This window comes from Pleurodeles waltl, chromosome 7 (genome assembly GCF_031143425.1).
Source record: "Pleurodeles waltl isolate 20211129_DDA chromosome 7, aPleWal1.hap1.20221129, whole genome shotgun sequence".
NCBI classification, from domain to species: Eukaryota; Metazoa; Chordata; class Amphibia; order Caudata; family Salamandridae; genus Pleurodeles; species Pleurodeles waltl.
The window spans coordinates 1,079,431,466-1,079,447,740 of NC_090446.1; the positions used below are offsets into that span (position 1 = coordinate 1,079,431,466).

Here is a 16,275-nt window from a genome sequence, read left to right on the forward strand (position 1 = left end):
CGGTGCGCCATCATGGCATAATCACCACATAAAAACAAGAAGCAAATAGCAATAGGATCTGCAAATATAAAAACACGCCTAATAACAGCAACTGTAGCATGACTGAGCAAACATAAAAAGTTGACAAAAAACAGTTAAAAAGAATATATAACCTACGTTTCAAATAGTCCGCATGCAATTGACTGCTAAAATGAGTGGCAGGTAAACCGTCACACAACACAATTGCTTGCTCATCTTAAGTAACCAAGCTGCATTAAGTGTTTTTCTATATAGTTGTAGCTGTGGACGACCCTTTAACTTGGCACTGCAACCCCCTCTTAAATTTGTCCATTTGCAGTTTTGAAAAACAGTGGTGCAATTATAGCAGATCCAGAATGAATATACTTGAACACTGATGCCTGAAAACACACTTGAATCAGGGACATTCAGCAGTTTTGTTCACTCAATAACTGTTTTATGGTTTTTGTTAGAAATGGGGTCTCTAGTTGGCAGTCAGTTTACACCTTGTCCAAGTAGGGGACCTCACTCTAGTCAGGGTAAGGAAGATACACAGCTGAAATAAACCCTCCTCACCCCCCTTTGGTAGCCTGGCACAAGCAGTCAGGCTTATCTCAGAGGCAACATACTGTAATAACACAGTGAAAACACCACAAAAGTACTCAAAACCATCTTAGCAAAATAGTCAATATTTATCTGAGTAAAACAGGACCAAAATGACAAAAATCCAACATACACAAATAAAGTTATCACCTTTTAAAGGTTTAAAAGTCTTAACCCTGAAAATACAGTGGTTGTATCCTTGTAACACACAGTACCTTGGATGCGCCACAAACAAAGATGCTGCGGGCCAGAAAGTTGGTGATGCGCCAGAAAAGCAAGCAATACGTCGATTATTTCCCCACTGGACTGGCGATGCATGAATTATTTTCCTACCGCGTTTGTGATGCGTTGATTCTTTTTATGCCGGATGGGTGATGTGTGTTTTCTTTTCCTGCTGGGCTGGTGATGCATCGATTCCTTACTGCAGTGCAGCGTTGATGTAGAAAATGACGCCCAGGGATGATGCGTAGAAAATCCAGACACACGGCAAGGATGGATCTGCGCTGATACAGGCGATGTATCGATTCTGCAACTGCGAGACAGGCAATGCATCAGTTTTTCAGCTGAGGTGCATGTGCTGCATTGACTTTTCTGCCACAATGGCCTTGGTGCATGGATTTTACTTCAGGTCCCCAGCTTTGACTTCCAAGGGCCAGGGACTGGATTTGGCACTACTAGGCAAGTCAGGACTCTCAACAGAAGAGTCCAGGCACTGGCAGATGAAGTCTTTGATGTCCCTGAGACTTCACAACAGGAGGCAAGCTCAGTTCAAGCCCTTGGAGAACCTTGGCAAGCAGAATGTAGAAAGGAAAGTCCAGTCCTTTCACTCCCAGGACAGAAGCAGCAAGCAGCAGGCCAGCACAGCAAAGCAACAGGCAGTGGGGAGGTTCCTCCTACAGCATTCAGCTCTTCTTCCTGGCAGAATGTCCTTAGTCAAGAAGTGTTCTGAGGTTGTGGGGTCAGCAGTCCAATACTTATACTCATGTCTGCCTTTGAAGTAGGCACACTTCAAAGGAACGTCTTTGCAGTGCACAAGACCCTGTCTCTCCCTGTCCTGGCCTCAGATACACTCTAGGGGGGGTGGACCACTGCTTTGTGTAAGGTCAGGCACAGCCTTTTCAGGTACAGATGTAAGCTCCTCCCTCCAACCCTAGCCCAGGAAGACCCATCAGGCTATGCAGGACACACCTCAGCTCCCTCTGTGTGACTGTCTAGAGTGAATTCACAAGCAGCCCAACTGTCAGTTTGAGCCAGACATGTATTCCACAGCCAGCTAGAGGCACAGAATGGTTAAGCAAGAAAATGCTGACTTTCTGAAAGCACCATTTTCAAACTTACAGTTTAAAAACCAATTTCACTAAAATATGTATATTTAAATTGTGAGTTCAGAGACCTCAAACTCCACATCTCAATCTGCTCCCAATAGGAAACTGCACTTAAAAGATATTTCAAGGCAATCCCCATCTAACCCTATGGGAGAGATAGGCCTCGCAATTGTGAAAAACTAATTATGCAGTATTTCACTATCAGGACATGAAAAACACACCAGTATATATCCTACCTTTTAAGTACACTGCACCCTGCCCATAGGGCTGCTTTGGGCCTACTTTAGTGGTGACTTACATGCAGTAAAAGGGAATGTTTGGATCTGGCAAGTGGGAACACTTGCCAGGTCGAACTGGAAGTTTAAAACTGCACATGCAGACACTGCAGTGGCAGGCCTGAGACATGTTTACAGTGCTAATCATATGAGTGGCACAATCAGTGCTGCAGGCCCACTAGTAGCATTTGATTTCCAGGCCTTGGGCACACCTAGTGCACTTTACTAGGGCCTTACTAATAAATCAAATATGCCAATCATGGAAAAACAACCACCAATCCAATTTAGACAGAGAGCACTTGCTGTTTAGCACTGGTCAGCAGTGGTAAAGTGCCCAGAGTCCTAAAGCCAGCACAAACAAAATTCAGCACAGGATCAAAAAACAGGAGGCCAGAGCCAAAAAGACAGGGGAAACCACGCCATGAGCTGAGAGGTCTAACACATGCCCCCTCTCAGCTGAAAGTGGGGAGAACTACCTAACCTCAAGGGAGTTCTTATCACTAAAACGGAAGAACCTGGCTGTACCATCAACATTGGCATGTTCTGTGCCAGGTTAGTGTTCCACCGTAAAGTCCATATAGGGAGATGGATCACCTCAACAGTTTAGGATTCTCACCCCTCATCTGCATAAGCCATCTGAGGCTTCCTTTCAATTCCGCTCCACCTCTGTTCCTGGGAAAGTAACCTCCTACTGATGAAGGCTATAGGTTGATCTAGGCCCTCTTTGTTTAGCTATGAGAGCACAGCTCCCACACTATGCTCTGAACCATCTGTCTGCACCACAAATTCTTTGGAATAGTCAGGAGCCTTGAGCACGGGTGCTGTGCACATGGGCTCTTTCAGGGTGTCAAAAGCAGTCTGGAACACCTCGGTCCAGATCACCTGATATGGCTATTTCTTGGAAGTCAGCTCTGTAGAGGGGGCAACAATGGTGCCATACCCTTTTACGAATGTCCTGTAATAACAAGTGAGTCCTTAACAGGCCCTCACCTCACTCTGGGTCTTGTGGGGTGCCCAAGCGACAGTGCTGTCAATTTTGGCTTGTAGGGGTGCCACCTGGCTACTCCCTACCTGGTGTCCCAAGTACACCACCGACCCCTACCCTATCTGATGCTCACTGGCCTTGATAGTGAGGCCTACAGGGCCTGTAACACGTCCTGGAGGTGGTGCAAGTGGTCCTCCCAGCTGGAGCTGAAGACAGCAATATCGTCTAAGTAGGCAGCACTGAAATTCTCCAACCCAGGCAGCACCTTGTTGACCAGTCTCTGGAATGCGGCAGGGGCATTCTTCTACCCAAAGGGCAGGACACAAAACTGGTAGTGCACCTCTGTTTTGAGAACGCAGACCTCTCTTTCGCCCCGTCGGTTAAGGCAATCTGCCAGTACCCAGACATCAGATCAAACATGCTGAGGAACTTGGCAGCTCCCAACCGGTCAATGAGCTCATCAACTCTGGGGATAGGGTAAGCGCCAGTCCTGTTGACGAGATTGAGCCCCCGGTGGTCTACACAGAACCTAAGTTCAGGTGTGGCACCGGGTGGGGTAGCCTTGGGGACAGTACCACTGGGCTGAACCAAAGACTGTTGGAGTGCTCAATCATCCCTAACTCTAGCATCTTAGAGACTTCCTTCTTGATGCTGTTCGTCACTCTCTCAGCCAACCTGTAAGACTTGTGCTTAACAGGCAGGCTATCCCCAGTGTCATTGTCATGGGTGCACCATTGGGTGACCCCAGGGGTAAGTGACTGGCGACAGTCCCTCTGCTGCTCTAGGGTCAGAGTAGGGGAGAGGTTCACGCCCTCCACTGACCCATCCTGCTCTTTGGAAGATAGGAAGTCGGAGAGGTTCACTCTCCTCTTCCATTTCATCTGTGACCAAGAGCATGGTCAACTCGGACCTCTCAAAATGTAGTTTCAGGTGGTTCACGTGTAGAATCTTCAAACTTTTTCTAGGAGTCTGCATGTCCACCAGGTAGGTGACATTACTCTTGCACTCCTTCACCTCAAATGGCAAAGACCAACAGTCTTGGAGAGCACAGGGCTTTACTGGGGCCATCACCCACACTTTCTGGTCAGGCAGAAACTCAAGCAGAGTGTATTCTGGTCAAACCAGCATTTCATGTCCTCCTGGCTAGCCTCCAAATTCTCCTGGGTGAGTTTCCGGAAGCAGGCTGTCAGGTTCCTGAAGGCCAGCTAGTAACTGAATACGTCCCGGGATGGCTTTTTGGGAGCTTGATCCCAGCCCTTCTTCATCAAACTGAGAGGTCCTCTCACAGGATGCCCATACGGAAGTTCAAAAGGGTTGCATGCAACCCCTTTCTGTTGTATCTCCCTGTAAGCAAACAGGTATGGTAACAAGATGTCCCACTTATGCCTCATGGGTTCTGAAAGACCCATAATCATGCCCTTCAGGGTGCGGTTGAACCTTTCAACAAACCCATTACTTTGGGGGTGGTGAGGCATGGTGAAATTGTAGAATACACCATACGCCTTCCGCATGGCCTTCATGTACAGTGACATGAAATTGGTACACAGGTCAGATACCACCTCCTTGGGGAAACCCACACGGGTAAAGACCCACATAAGTGCCCTGGCCCCTGTGGGTGCAGTCACCGTCCTCAGAGGGATAGCTTCTGGGTGGCAAAATCCACCAAGAACAGGATAAACCTGTTGCCCATGGCTGTCTTGGGATCCAGAGGCCCAACAATGTCAATGACCACCAGCTCAAAAGGGGTGCTCATGACAGGAAACCATTCAAGAGGAGCCCTGCACCTCTTCTCAGATTTAACACTTACCTGTCAGGTCTGACAGGTCCTGCAGAATGCATGTGAGGCCTTCCTCATTTGGAGCCCATAAAAGTGGGTGACCAGCCTGTCAAAGGTCTTGTCCTGTCCCAAGTGGCCTGCAAGTGGCACATCACTGGCCAGACCCAGTAGGAAGGCTCTGAAACACTGGGGTACCACCAGCACATGGGCTGCCCCAGGCTCAGAAACCTTAAGCTCAGAATTCAGGAAATCATTCTCCCAGTAAATCAAGTGAGATCCAGAGGTGTCACCAGCTGCTTCAGCCTCGGCCTGTTTCTGAAGGCCCTCAAGGGTGGGGCATGCTTTCTCCACTGCGCAGAACTCCTCCCTGGTGGGACCTCTTTCCCACTACAAATAGCTCAGCTCAGGCAGGTCCCCGAGTTTGGCCACTTCTTCCCCTGTAGGTTCTGGGGCGTCCTTCACAGGTTCAGCCTCCTCCCGGACTGTGGGAATCTCAGGAGTGGCTTTCTCACACCTCTTGCCCCTCCTTCTCGTGGCAGGCACTTGGGACACTATTTTAGACTCAAGGTCCTTCTGATCACCCTCTCTGGTGGCTATGGACTGTCTGGTCATGCATGCCCACTCTGGCAAGCCTAAATTGTGGACAAAAGAGGGTACACTGTTCCAAACAAAAAAGAGAAGGAGGACCTAATTCTACAGGAGCGAGAACCCTCATGCATCCCATTGGATGACTGGCTTCACCAACGGGAAAGCTCCTCGTTAGGCCGGCGCTGCAATGCCTAACGGGCTCCCCGAAGGGGGCTCTTAACCGTTTTCCTCTGTTAATAGTTGATGGAATCAGATCATTTAGATAAGGTACCTGAATTCAAGCACCTGAGCAAAAATGGAGAGAAAGAAATCATAAAATTGGTTATCCATTGACAAGTGTAAATTATGAGTTTTAATCAGTATTAATGGGATGGAGACCAAGGTTAAAAACAAAATAGGAGTAAAAAGTGAGTGATGAGGCTCCCGTACTCTCAACAAAAATACAAGAGGATTAAACCAATTATGGTCCCTCTAGGTATAAGGTCTACATGTTTCGCGTCTGGTGGTCCATTGACGCTTCATCAGGACCAAAGGAAAACAACAACTTCTCCAAACGATAAATTGATTAGACCCTATTAGGGGGTGGAATACAAAATAACAGTCACTTACTTTAGTCTACTTGCTATGTCAAACAAGGTCGCCCTAAAAATAAAGGAACACATATAGAAATATAATCCAGATTAAAGTGCACATGTGAATATAGTGGTTTAGTGCATCATTCGCATAAAATGTATGGAAAGAAATTGTTTGAAAAAATTATTTTGGGCTTACCATCCCCGGTCTTAGGATAGAGCGAACTGGAACTGACATTCTATGTGTTGCGGTACTCATAAGAAAGATAATTATATATATTACAATAGTAGTAAAAGTCTACAATAATATGTCACAATCAACCATCACATACATCTATGGGAGATGAAACACCATCATAGTGACAATTCTTATCACCAAACGGTGAGTAGTTAGAAAAAAATTGATATAAATCAAAGCTTTGTATGACCAAAACATTGTCCATTAAAAGGGTAAAAATAGGAAGAAGCATCTCGTCATCTCGCCTGAATCTAATGCTCGTTAGAGAGATATGCTCTCAGTAGGGCTTGGCTATTATCACACCAAAACACCGACATAATCATTAGTGTGTGCATAGAAAATACCGTTTTCATGTAATAACGTGGAACCGGAATCATAAACGTTAAAAGAGAATACCCAGAAATATAAAAAATCAAGTCATATACGCCCGTCGATCCCTGTAACTAGAGGAAAGAAAATGTAGGGGAGACTTACAGTTGTCTCGCGTCCGTAGGTTGTTGAACCTACCCTCCTGACAGCGTCCCCGTTCGACAGTACCGGGGCGCTTCATGGAGTGTTAAATACGCGAAGCGAGAACCTGGAAATCCTACCTGGCTCGCGCGCGTATAGAAAATAGCAAAAATAAACGACGGACCCGGTCTCGGTCTCAGTTAACGGGCCGGTGACTGTTTTTGGAACTTGATAGAACAACAGTGCGAGAGACTCATAGTCTAGGAGTCCGTATGAATTGTTATAGTTAAGAAAGGGGTTAGATGTATCCAATCAAAATGATGAAAATGTATTGGAAACAGTGAAGTATTTATAAATCAAATAAAATTTAGAATAAGGTTGGAAATAAAGGAAACAGTCATTTAATGTGTGTTATCTGTCTGGATTAACAGTAACTAAGGAGTAAATTCGTGAAAGAACTAAAGGAAACGTCGGCTATGATGTCAGTGTAGTCCATGGAATATCATCATTCAATCCCCGTATAGAGGTCCCTAATTTTAAAATCCAGCGTTGTTCTGTTCTAAAAAGGAAATTGGAGTAATTTGGTTGGACTCTGGGGGCTTCCAAGACCACCCACCATAACTCATCTGGAGTATGGGGAGAGTCTATAAAGTGCGCACAAAGTTTAGTGGTCACACGGCGACATCTGATATTACTCCTGTGTTCATTAATGCGTATCTTGACAGGACGTGTTGTCATACCAATATAACGCAGTCCGCAAGGACACGTAATCATATAGATACAATTCTTAGAGTTACAATGTGTATGCTTTCTTAAATGCCACCTCCCAATAGGATCAAGATCTAGTGACGTTGTTCGTCTAGTTAATGTGCAGACATTACAATTACCACAGGGGTAATGGCCTTCAACTGGGGGAAGGTCCCACAGTGTTTTTGTGTTGGAATATCATGAGAAATACGTGGGCGAGTATGAACCACTATGTCTTTAATATTAGCGGTATGTTTAAAGGCAAATAGTGGTTTAGGCATTGAAGTACCCCCACTCTCCAATATCGACCAATGTTTATTGACCAATTTTTTTATGTTATTGGACAATGGAGTAAACGCCGAAACACAAGTTATACGTGTCTGAGGAGCCTTTTCCTTAGTTGCCAATAGACATTCCCTATGATTGTTTTTAGCTTTCTTACGGGCCAGGTTTACAATTTTAGGTTTATAGTGTCGTTCGTCAAGTTTAGCTTGGAGAGTGATTGCTTGTCGGTCAAATTCTTGTAGGGAGCTACAATTCCGTCTGAGCCGTAAGAACTGGCCCACAGGTAAATTGTCTCGTAGAGCCTTAGGATGGTGACTCTAATACAGAGGAAGGCTATTACGATCTGTTGGTTTGTGGTATGTGCTGGTACCCAGTACACCATTATCAACAGTGATCATCAAGTCTAGAAAAGGTAAGTGAGTGAATGATATTGTAGCAGTGAATTTCAGGTAAGGATCAAGGGAATTTATCCAAGTAGTAAATTTATCTGCTGTTGATAGGGGTCCTTGCCATATGACCAAAATGTCATCTATATAGCGCTTCCATAATTTAATGTCATTCTGAAAGGGGTTATCTTGTGACAAAATGAATGTTTTCTCAAAGTCGTACATATATAAGCAGGCTAGACTTGGCGCGAACGTGCTGCCCATCGATGTCCCCCTAATCTGATGAAAGAATTGATCTTCAAATTCAAAATAGTTCTCTGTCAGGGCCAAAGCGGCACATTGCATGATGAAGGCTATTGGTGTGGAAAGGGAAGTAGAATCATTCTGAAGGGCCGATTCCACAACCTGCAGGGTAGCCTCTTGGGGGATATTCGTGTATAATGCTTCTACATCTAAGGTAATGATACCTTGTATCTCCCCAGTTTGACTAACAGATTCAATCAAATTGAGGACGTCCTTAGTGTCCTGTAAATAAGTGGAATAATAGACGAGATACGTCAGCTAATACAGCCTTTTCAAAGGTCAGTACTTCACTAGGCATCATAGTTGATGGTGGTACGAAGGTTGAAGGTTTCTTAAGGCCTGAGTCTCGTGTTTGTGGTTCCGTTGGTTTATCTTTAAAGAACACATGGAGACGAATCTTTTGGAAAAACCGAGCTAGTTCAATCTGTAAACGGAAGAAGTCCTCATTAGGAGTAGGGACAAAGCCAAGACCTTCTCTTGGACAGATTGACAACTAAGTTCTCAGCATGGGGTTCTTGGTTTGGCTCCTGGTTACCATTTGAGGTTCTTCCCTCGACCATTGAACATGCCTGCCTCTTCCTCTTCTTCTGCCTCTGCCTCTGCCTCTGCCTCTGCCCTGGCCGCGGCCTAAAAAAGGCACAAATGGCATCAAGGGGCGAGGTTGGAAAAACGGATAAGGTGGTTGCCAGGGCATAGAATGACTGATGGGGTAGGCAGGGTAATTGTAAAAGGGTCGTGAGGTATTCTCATCAGTGCTCCAACCATCTGATGATGAGCCACTGTTGGAGTTCCGTGGTTTTTTGTACGAAGAGGTTGATTCGTCGGAGGAACGTGATTGAGTATCTATGTCATAGTCCTCCTTGATGTAAGGATAGACCTTCTCCCTGCTAAACTTAACTATGTCCTTCTGAGGTTTAGTGATCTTTTGCTGAGTTATAAACTCTTGTATCATTTAGTTCAGAGGTGATCTCAGAGAGGTGGTTTTTAAAGGCTGTCAATGTGACTGTGGTCTTAAGGGTGTTCTCAATGGTACTGATTTGAAGGGTGATGGAGTCCGCAATGCGTTTGGAAGTGTTGATGATTAGCACCAGCCAATCTCTAGTGCACTTCCACGCGATCTGTGCCCAGTCTTTTCTAAAGGCTAGGTCTTGTAAGACAATTCTCGGTATATTGGACACTAACAGGCTGTTCGGAGCTATATTAGCACGCAGGTACTCAGTCATGATAGTCCCATGCATGACTGTCTTTATTAGTTCTTGTTTCAAGGTTGATAGTTTGTTCCAATCTTCCTTGACACTACCCGATGGAGGAGATCCATCATTCCCGAGGATTGAAGGTGTCTGTAGAATGGCTGACACTATCTCATCATCGTAGCTGAGTCCCTGGAAATCATCCATTATAGGGATTTCAACGGGATCAAATACTTAAAGCAGGTGGTTTCTAACTAGAAACTACTAATGGGTCCCACAGTAAGGCTGCTGTACATGAAACAGAAATACAAAGAGGAGGGACCAGGGAGGTTAATGGTCCAGTGTACCTAAAGTGTGACCTAAGCTCTACCTCCTTCTAGGCGGTATGCTCCAGGTCAGACAGTCAACAGGCATGGATGGATGCACAGAAACCCTCAAGGAACCGGAGACCCCCCATTCAAAGGGTACCTGAGCCACCAAGCATTAGCCCTCACTGCTGTCTACTGCTACAAACTGGTGGACCACATTAGGGATTACTTGCTCTTGTGATACCAGATGACAGTAGACTGTTGTCATATTGGCTCCTGTGTCTCTCAGACCCCACACCTACCTTCCATTGATGGTCACACACGGTCTATACTTTAGTATTGTCATGCATGAGGGTTCTCTGGACCACCTCACCCTCTCCCAGGGAGACTAGGGTTAGCTCATCTGGCTCCCACCACTAACTGGGGCCAACTCCTCCCCAAGTGCTACACTGGTCACCCCAACAGATTGCCCACCGCTATGGGTAAGGTCCACTTGGGACTCCCCCTAAAATGCACTTCCTGATCACAGGCAAAACATTTTACTTTAGGAGCCCCTTCCCTGCAGGTTTTCCTGAAAATAACCAACTCTTCTTTTTCTCAACACGGGGTTGGGAATCCTTTCCCTGGGAATTAGTTTGGGGCCCTTTAATGAACTCCTTACTTTTCATCCTTGTCGCCCTCTACTTCTTCTGTTGGGGACCCTGCCCACCCTTGGCTGAGTCTCCCACATACAACTTCTTGTGGGCCCTGGTACTCATCCAGCGGTCTACCTCCTGAGTAAGCTTCCTGGAGTAAGTAAGCCTGCTGTCAATCAAGGGCTGGTGCAGCTCTGGAAAACAGACTAAACAAGTGCTCCCATACAAACAAATTGTCCAGCCCCTGATAATCTGTCACTTCACTGCCCTTCACCTAACCATCCAGTGCTAAGAGGAAGGAATCCACACACTCAAGCCAGGTCTGAGAATCAAGTTTCCTTCTCTCCCTGAATTTTTTCCTGTACAGCTCTTGTGTCAGGCCACATCTAGTGATGAGGGCATCCTTCATCCTGGTGTAGGTGACCTCCCTAGCGCCAACAAGGTGTCCCTCCTCTCTGCTGTGAATTAGTTCCACAAGCCCAGCCCCAAATCTCTCTCAGTGATCTTATGCATGTGGAGTGCTGCCTCAAAGCCCTGAAACTACCTGTGGATGTCATCCTCCTTAGTGTACTCATTCCCTAGTTTCCTTGGTATGTATTAGTTTTGCCAATTCCATTAGTTTTCTCCAGTAATAAACATATTATAGAGATTATGGTGGTCATTACAACCTCGGCGGTCTTTTAAGAAGACCGCTGAGGGACCGCCGTGCGGAAGACCGCCAGTAGTGGCGGTTTGCCGCTCGGCGTATTATGACCGTTGGCTGCCCTCTGTCGTTTTTCCGACGGAGAGCCGCCAACAGCCATACTTGCGGGCGGCGGGGAAGTGGAGGTTGCGCCACCTCCACCGCCACGCCAACAGAACACCGCTGAGCTAATCACGTCCTGTGATTCCATGCGGCGCTGTTCTCTTGGCGGTGTGGTGTTGGCAGAGCTGCCCCCATGGCTCCCGTCCCCTCCCGGAGGATCGATGGAACAGGTAAGTCGATCGTCCGTTAGGGGAGAGGGTTGGGGGGCTGTTGTGTGTTGTGTGGGTGCATGGGGGTGCGCGTCTGTGTATGTAGGGGGGGTGTGTGAGTGCGTGTATGCTTGCGGGGTGTTGAGTGTTTCAGAAATGTGTGCGTGTCTGTCTGTATGCATGTCTGTATGGATGTGTGCGTGAATGTGTGAATGTGGGTGTACGTGTCTGAGTGTGTGTGTGGATGTTGGCATCTATGTCGGTGTGTGTGCATGTATGTATGTGTGTTGGTGGTGCCTGCGTGCGTGTCGGGTGTGTATGTGTAAGGTAATGTCGGGGTGGGGAGGGGGGCCCTGCCACCTTTGGGGTGGCAGGGGTGGTGGAGGGTGTAGGGGAGGGAGTTGGGGTGGGGGAGACCCATATCAGTGCCAGGGAAGGAATTCGTGGGCACTGATAGTGCTTACCGCCATGGATTTCATGGCGGTTCCTACCGCTGGAAATCCACGGCGGTAAGCCGGGTCACAATACCGGCGCCGGTATTGTCACGGCCGCCGGGCTGGAGACCCAGGTCTCCAGCCCAGCAGTCATCTCCGCCCTGGCGGGCGGAACGGGGAAGTGGCGGATGACCATGGCGGTCATAATACTAAAAAAAAGACCGCCAGCCTGTTGGCGGTCTTATCGCCGCTTTAAAACCGTCTGCCAGGGTTGTAATGACCCCCTAAGTCTTCTAACAGAGCATTTCACAATTTCAAGCACCCACCAATTCATCTCACTGTAGGAGTGTTCGAAGGTTGTAAAGTATTCAATGAACAGCACATTCTCCACATTGCAGCAAATCCTTGATTCATGCTGTAAAATTGTGCAACAAATTTCCCAAGTTGTCCTGCCACTGTAGTGGAATCCTATGGGGGCATTCAATGCAGAAAATAACATTTTTAGTAGCAAAGCTGGACAAGTTACTTACTTTTGGTAACATCTTATCTGTTAGAGACAATGGCCTCAGTACGACCCTGGTAGTGGGTGATAAAGTGGCAGTAATACCGCCAACAGGCTGGTGGTAACTACCGCCAAATTATGACCATGGCGGTGATATCTTCGAAAGACAGCCAATGTAACACACCGACCGCCAGGACAGAAGCAAGAGTCACCACAGCGGTAGCCGCCTACTGCCAGGCAGAAGACAAAGTTCCGCCCATGATATTATAAAGCTACAGTCCGCCACCTCTTACGGGGCGGTACCGCCAATAAAAGCCTGGCGGACACAGAGCACAGAAGTCAAAGAACTCACCATTGGAGACACAGGGAAGAGCCATGCCGCCATGGAACCCGAACTGCATGTTTTCCGGATGATCTATTACATCATGCTCCACCACGAACACCAACGCCAGCGAAGACGACGACGGTGAGTACAGCCACCTAACACACAAGGGAGGGAGGAGGAAAACGAGAGTGACACATAATGCACAACACACACCCCCCACACACACACATACCATACACACAACCAGCTGCACAAGTTAATCAACTTGTCCACGATAATCAGGAAAATAATGCAAGGACAACAGGAACTGACTACAGTGATTGTAATAAGATCAACCTCTAAAATAATAAGTCAATGTGGCAATGCAAGAGATATGTACAAATGTACAGAAAGGGACACTGCCCAGTCCATAGTTCACAGGGGCCACATGGCCACAGTGCAAAGTCCAAGGCCCCACTCGATTCCTGCCCCAATACTGAGAGAACACTGGAGGGGCATCAGTTGTCAAGTAGGCAGGCATCTCAGGGGGAAGGAAGGGCACCTCAGCCGGATGCGGAAACAAGACCACTGGTCCTCGAGGGTGCAATATGCCCTGTGCTTGGTCCTGGGGAGTGCAAGGCCACAGTCTCTCAGGAGGGTCAATACTCCACTAGTTCTGGAGGGGGCAACTTGCCCATTGCTCTGTCCTGGAGAGTGCAAGGCCACAGTTTCTCGAGTGGGTGAATAACCCACTGGTTCTGGAGGGGGCAACATGTCCTGTGCTTGGTCCTGGGGATTGCAAGGCCACAGTCGCTCAGGTGGGTGAATACCCCACTGGTTCTGGAGGGGGCAACGTACCCATTGCTCTGTCCTGGGGAGTGCAAGGCCACAGTCTCTCGAGTGGGTGAATACCCACTGGTTCTGGTGGGGGCAGGCCGCACAGCAGCCCATGGAGGCTGGACTAAATGGCATCCTCCGGCGGTGACGGCTGCACTGTGGTGGTGGTTGTGGGAGGCTCCTGATCAGCCCCTGCACCCTCCAATGGCTGCACTGTGGTAGTGGTTGGGGGAGGCTCCTGCTCACCCCCTGCGCTCTCTGATGGATGCACAACCACGGTTGGCAGTGGGGGCTCTGTGGCAGCTGCTGGTGAAGGCTCCTTCCTCTTCTTTGTGGCTGGTGCAGACTCCTTCCCCTTCTTTGTGGCTGGTGCAGGCTCCTTTCCCTTCTTTTCGGTTGGTGCAGGCTCCTTTCCCTTCTTTATGGCTGGTGCAGGCTCCTTCCCCTTCAGTATTTGTGGCCTGGAATCCTTCCCACCACGAGTAGTTGCTGCTAAAACTGGGCCCGTGGACTGTTTGGCTGAGGTGCTTGGCTGGGTTGTGGCCATACGTGCAAGACGGGGGAGGGGTAGGGAAGAGGTTAATCTGGTAACGCTTTTTAAAGACATTGGGGCAGGAAGAGGGGTGAGTAATGGGAGTGGAGGATGAGGGACTGGTTGTCGGAGGTGTTGGTCTGCTGGATTTGGGTGCAGATGCATGGGCTGTAAGCTGTTGTGATGTGGATGGCTGTCTGAGTGCTTGTATTTCTGTACTTTAGGATGGGACAGACACGGTGGAGCGAGGACACAGGGGACGTGTGCATGGATGCTGTGGAGGTGTCTGCCAGTGAGGTGCGTATTCTGCTGGGTGCGGTGATGATGCAGGTAGTGGATGATGTTGTAGTGCATGCAGGTGTGAGTGTGGATGTAACTGAGGGGGAGGTAGAGGAGGAGGAGGAGGGGGAGAAAGTGGAAATAGTGGATGTTGTGTCTGCAACTGGATGGTGTTTGTGTGAGTGTCTGTGGGATGAAGTATGGTGCTTGTGTTTGCCTGTGACACTCTTGGGTGTTGTCTTGTGCGCATGCTCGTCTGGCTGTGTGCTTGGGATGGGTTGTGGTTGAGGAGAATGGGACTGGGAAGTGGAAGTTGGAGGGGGGACGGTAGAAACAGGAACAATGGCTGCCATCAGAGAGGAGGCCAGAGCTTGGATCCATCTCTGTTGGGCCGCCAATCCATTGTGAATGCCCTCCAGGAATGCATTAGATTGCTGCATCTGGGCTGCCAGACCCTGTATGGCATTCACAATAGTTGACTGCCCTACAGAGATGGATCTCAGGAGGTCAATAGGGCAGCAGGGTTCACTGGGGCAGGGCCTGAGGTGCCTGTGGCGAAGGAGATGCCCACCTTCCTAAGTGAGCAGGCACGGGCAACTCGATGAGGGGCTGCTCGGAGGGCTGTGCTGGTACAGAGGGTGGCGGCTGTACCTGTAGCTGGGGTGGTCACAGAGGTCACCACCAGGGAGTTCCCATCGGAGAAGGTATCCGAGTCTGTGTTGTCCCTTTCAGTCTCCGCCATGGTGATCCCCTGACCCTCCGCCCCACTGGTGCCCTCAGCGTGGGTGGACTCTCCCTCCAGGGTCCTGTGGGATGCAGCTCCCTCTGTTGCTGGTGCATCTGCTCCTCCACCAGATGATGCTAATGCACATAAGGACAGGATGACAAAACAAGAAAGAGGGAGAGAGAGACAAAGGATACACTGGGTCAATGACTGCACCAACACCACTGTTGGCCTACACAGCATCCTCACACACAGGGTACAGGCCTACGCACTATGCATTGCACTACCAGTGACATTGCTAGTCACCAAGCCATGAGGAGGAGCACACACCGCCAACTGCAGCAGACATGGGACACACGCAGCCCTGACCAGTAGTGGATGCTAACAAGCTAGGTAGGCAGTATTTCCCCTTCAGACCCTTAGCCACCAGAGGACATACGCTGCTAGGTCTGGTCTGGCCTAGGGGCACCCACTGACACACAACCAGCACCCGGATACCACCCCACCAGCCATAAGTTGTAACGATAGCCACTGTACTCACCCCCTTGTGGCTTCTGTAATGCCCTCAAGCGCCATTACTGCTCTGGATAGGACCACCACCACCAGTATGCAGGCCATCACGGGGTTGAGGGTCGAACAGGCACTCCTTCCTCGTTGGGAGGCTATCCCCATCTGGGCCTCCGCGGTCTTCCGTGTCCAGCGTCTCAGGTTCTCCCACTGTTTCTGACAGTGGGTGTTCCGCCTGCCATAGCCCCTCAGGGTCCACACCTCCTTGGCGATGGCACGCCATATACCCTTCTGTTGATGGGCACTGACCTGCAGAGGCAATACAGACTGGAGAACACCATTAGACAAACAGTCCAGTCAGTAACACGAATGGCTCACCATACCAGTTTCCATCACTATTGGCACACACAGCCCAGCACACGTGTACACGCCAAGAGGACAAATGCCTTCACACACAACTCCATGCATTCATGCCACATACATCATGCCCACAGTGTACTCACCTGTTGGTCTGGAGGCCCATACAGCAGCCCGTACT

The 16,275-nt window shown here is 48.7% G+C and overlaps 1 protein-coding gene across 1 annotated transcript in view; it reads right to left on the bottom strand.

The window, feature by feature from the left end:
• The window catches only part of PCTP (phosphatidylcholine transfer protein), a 182,331-nt gene that overhangs the window by 71,728 nt on the left and 94,328 nt on the right, over nt 1-16,275 (bottom strand). The window lies entirely within an intron of this gene.